At 35.5% G+C, this 4,857-nt stretch overlaps 1 protein-coding gene and 1 pseudogene across 1 annotated transcript in view; both read left to right on the top strand.

The window, feature by feature from the left end:
• Positions 1-4,857, top strand: part of IL1RAPL2 (interleukin 1 receptor accessory protein like 2) — a 608,417-nt gene that overhangs the window by 341,490 nt on the left and 262,070 nt on the right. The gene's annotated exons all lie outside the window — the stretch shown is intronic.
• LOC102893614 overlaps positions 1-4,857 on the top strand; it is a 26,564-nt pseudogene that overhangs the window by 11,400 nt on the left and 10,307 nt on the right.

Genomic DNA, 4,857 nt, shown 5'->3' with positions numbered 1-4,857 from the left:
CGAGGCAACCCTTGGTTGATCTCACAGATTGCAAGGACCTTGTCAGCTTACAATCCTTTATTTTTTTTTTATTTTTTTTACACCTACAGCACTTGGTCTTCCTAGGTGGTCTCCCATCCAAGTACTAACCTGCTTAGCTTCTGAGATCAGAAGGGATCGGACTTGTTCAGGGTGGCATGGCCGTAGACTGTAAATGGGATTGTTTTCTTCATTTCTTTCTGATATTTTGTTATTAGTGTATAGAAACACAACATATTTTTGCATTGATTTGTATCCTGAAACTTTACTAATTTTTTTATTAGTTCTAACAGTTTTTTTTTTTTTTATGGAGTCTTTAGGGTTTTCAACGTATAATGTTATGCCATCTTCAAAAAGAGACAATTTTGCTTCCTCCTTTCCAATTTGGATGTCCTTTATTTCTTTATTTCCCCAATTTCTCTGGTTAGAATGTCTACAAACTATGTTGAAAAAAAGTGGCAAGACTGGGCATTCTTGTCTTGTTCCTGACAGAGGAAAAGCTTTCAGCTTTTTCCCACTGAATATGAAGTTAGCTGTGGGTTTGTCATATAAGGCCTTTATTATGTTGAGTCCCTCAGTACACAGTTTCCTGAGAGTTTTTATCATGAAAGTACTTTAAATTTTGTCAATTTTTTTTCTGTTATCTATTGAGGTGATCATGTGATTCTTATCTTTCACTTTGTTAATGTATATCACATTTATTGATTTGTGGATGTTGAGCCTTCCTTGCACTCATCGAATATATACTTGATTATGTTGTATGATCTTTTTAATGTATTTCTGAATTTGGTTTGCTAATATTTTTGTTGAGAAACTTTGCATCAATGTTCATCAGGGATATTGACCTGTAATTTTCTTTTCTTATAGAATCTTTCGCTAGCTTTGGTATTGGGGTAATGCTGGCCTCATAAAAATGAGTTTAGAAGTATTCCTCCTTTTTTTCTGGAAGAGCTTGAGAAACATTGATATTCTTCTTTAAGTGTTTGGTAGAATTAATCAGTGACGCCATCTTGTCCTGGACTTTTTTTTCCTTTTTGTTTGACTCTGGTTTCTTATTGAGCTCAGGTGAGTGGTAAGAAATAGCTCCAGAGTCTTTTGTTCCATTCTAACAGAGCTGTTTCTCTGAGTCTACTAGGCAATACTTTCCTGGTATTTTCCTATAGGCAAGAAGCTTTTATCTGTATCTTTTTGAGACATGGAGGTTGTACTTCAACTATGGCTTTTATTTCTAATTTTTCAAATCCATTGAAGTAGTAATAACCATATTTTTGACCCCGAATTAGACTGCATTATCTAATATCTTCCCCCACCCCTGATTTGTGAATTTATTCAAGTGGAAAGTTTTACCAAGGTGTAAAAATAAAATCACATTTGTTATGTATTTAACAAATGACATTTACTGAAAGGAATAAAATTTAGTAGATGAGAACAATTCCAAAAACTCAAGTAATGAGTCATCTTTCAAACTAGGATCAGACAGTATCCACAAACGAATCGGAGGGAAGAAACTCCATCAGTTCCTGATATTTTGTATACTTTCTACTAACATATAGTCAAAAGAACCAGACAAAAGAATTTTTAAAAAAACGTTTCAGCCATCCCTATATTGATTTATAGGGCATTTTTTTTTCAAATCATGTAAACACACACACACACACACACACACACACACACACACACACACACACACGCCAGGAGTACTCAATAATGTAGTGCTTATGTAATTTGATACAATTATTTTGTGTAAGTCGTTTTTTAAGAATCTATTGAATTCTATTCATTGCAAAAAAATGGATTTTCTTGAACAAATGCCCTTAGAGGGAAGGTCTACCCAAGGCCGAATATTATTCTTGACTAGGAATTGCTGTCATCCAAAAATATAACATCTCATTTTTTTCTAAACAGTTCTGTGAATAGTTTTTAAATTATTAACTAATTCATTCAGGACCTGACAATTTCATTACCTTTAGGTTTTAGGTCACTTGATGTGTGGGATGAGATTATATTACCTCTAAGTATACTTCTTGTCAGAAGCACCAATACAGCACTTTTCTAATCCTTTCCCTCACTTAATTTATGTGAAATATTAGGCTTTGTAACAATTCTAAGTCATTGCTTATGGCATGTGTCTGATATTCTTTAAAGAATTCATGAGAATTTAAGAAGAAAGTGAAAAAAATATGACTTTACTATTGACAGTAACAGGTGATTATGGAATTAAGTAGGGGACAGCAGAACAGCTGGCAGACATCTGTATAAACTCAACTTTCTAGCTGTACCCTAGATTGAAACCAGCAATGTTTAAAAGTTTAAGCTGACTCCATTAAATCTTATTTAGATTATCTATCAAATCATACAAAATGTCAATAGTATAGGGAAAGCTAGTGTTTACTAACTGTATGTCTGTGGGTTGTTAGAAAAGTAATGAGTCAAAATTCACCCAGTTTTAACAAACATCAATCTACTATCAGTGGATATTTCCTAAGAAGAATCGGTGTCCAGCTAATTTTCCACCTTCAGGCTTTGACCAACTAACCAAAGACTCTCTCACTAGATAAGACCTTAAAAAGCTACCCATCCTAGTTTTTCATTCATCAGCAATAACCATTGGAACCTCGGTGCTTAATTTATCCAGTCAGGAGAAGCAGTGGGATTTGGTGTAATCTGGGGGCAAGTGGGGCAAGAAAAGATTTTTGTTTCCAACCCTGCTGGATCTTTAGCAAGTTGTCTGAGCTTTCTGTGCTTTTCTTTATTCACTTACCAAATGAAAGGAAAGATGCCTGCCAGAGCACAGAGAAAAAAAAAAAAAGACATATGTGCTAAAAGACATTGAAACAAATACTACAAAAGTCCAAAAACGTAGAATGTAGAATGTTGTTAGAAATAGACATTACATTGTAACCCACAATGCTATGTGTAGCTAAGAAATACGAACAGAGATTTCACAGAAATATGTAAGGCGGTCCATGAATTGAAAATGAGCAATTAATGGGGGCTTTTGAGTAAAAACTAATGTTGTACACTGGGATGGGAGTAGCTACAAAAAATAAGTAAAAAGTTAATTGAAATTTTGCTTTACAGTTCTTCCTAACCAAATTTCTTAAAGAACAGCTGCACCAGTAAGGTACTGCAAACAAAATTTGTGCTTTAATCTGTTTAAAATGATAACCTTTGTCAGACTTCAGGATAGATCATGCTAGAGAAATCAATCAAATCAAGGTTAAGGAGCAGGAGAGATGGAAGAAAGGACAGAGTTAGAATAGGAATGGAGGTGGTGCATAAGAAGAGCTTTGTAAATTCCCCAACACTATGAACATGTCATTATGCAAAAATAAATACTAACAATAATAATAATGCTACTTCTAGGCTCTGAACACAGTCCTTTTCTTTAAGGATATCCATGGATCTGTAGCTATTTCCTCCTTCACATTCCCTGAGAAGTCATAAAAGATGTATGTTCACTTATCACAACATCCTTTTAGCTGAAAACAACCACAGACCAAGTCTTTCCTGGTAAGGCCAGGAGACATAAACCCCACAATTATTAACTCTTTGGGGATCATAGATAATTTTCAGAAATAAATGGAAACTACACAGACTACAGAGAAAATAATGTCCATAAGCTGAAAATTATGCTTGTAATTTTAGAAAATTCATAGTGTCTTGGATTCCAGGTTAGAAACCTCTGTTTGTCTTTGGACTACTCTAACATCTTCTTGAATGCTCATTTGCCAGCTCCACCACTGAGGAGGGAGATCAGTGAGGATTTTAAGTATTTTTTGACTTGGACATTTAGGTCTTATACAAATTTAACAAATAGTCAGAGATTGGCAAGGTGGAGTATGACTGGAATACAATGGCTGATAAGTGTTTTGGGAACTCACTCACTGTAGGCTTGAGTGATCAAGGGGATCTTCAGTGAGTCCTAAGGATCTGAACTATCCCTGGAATATTTAAAGCAGGAGAGAGGGAAGAAAAGACTTGTTTGGGCTATTAAATGAGAATGTCTTGACTTGGCAGAGATTCCTGTTGTTGAAAAGAAAATTGGGAACTTGTGATCAAGAGGAATGGGGGCGTGGAACAGCTATGATCTGAATCTCTTGACATTTGCTTCGTGACTTGGCTTTAGGGAAATGGATCTAGCTTATCTGAAAAAAGTAAATAGAAAATATCATATAAACCTGTAAGAATTGTACACTTATCCTTGTGACTTACTTTAGTATATGTGACAAGAGCATATTCTGAGCTGTACTTGGAGTTGCAGAAAATCTATTCCTACAGAAGTTGAGAGGTCGTCAGTAGGGTTTAGAAGTTTGTAAGATGTAAGGAAGTTTTTTGAGAGTTCAAAGCCCACAACTCAGGGAAAGGAGTGGGGAATGAATATGAATAAATAAGATGGCTCAAATATTTTTTTAAAGATGTGATTCAGGGTCTGGGGACAGCTGTTTGTGGTGCTTTTCCCCAGCCAGACCATGTTCTCATCGAGTGCATATTCTTTATTTTGACTAAAATAACCCAAGCAGCAGTGATTTGGCAAGAAGAAACTTTATTCTTCTTGCACTGGGCAGGGATTTTTCATTTAATCTATCATTCTGAACTTGCTGTACTGTTTTCAAAAGTCACAGTAAGTTATTCAGAGTTGACTTTGACAGCATCTCTAGAACACAGGGGAGACTTAGCCCATAATTACAAGATGGTATGACATCTGGAGAAGTCAGGAATCATCCAGGTATTGAGTATCCAGGATGTCAAACTGCAATGAAAGACTTTTAGAGGGCAGCGAAAGCACCTGCTTGGAACAGTACACACACACACACACTCACACACACACACACACAC

The sequence above is a fragment of the Pteropus alecto genome, unplaced genomic scaffold (genome assembly GCF_000325575.1).
Source record: "Pteropus alecto unplaced genomic scaffold, ASM32557v1 scaffold150, whole genome shotgun sequence".
Taxonomy (NCBI): domain Eukaryota; kingdom Metazoa; phylum Chordata; class Mammalia; order Chiroptera; family Pteropodidae; genus Pteropus; species Pteropus alecto.
This window is presented reverse-complemented; position numbering and strand designations above follow the sequence as displayed.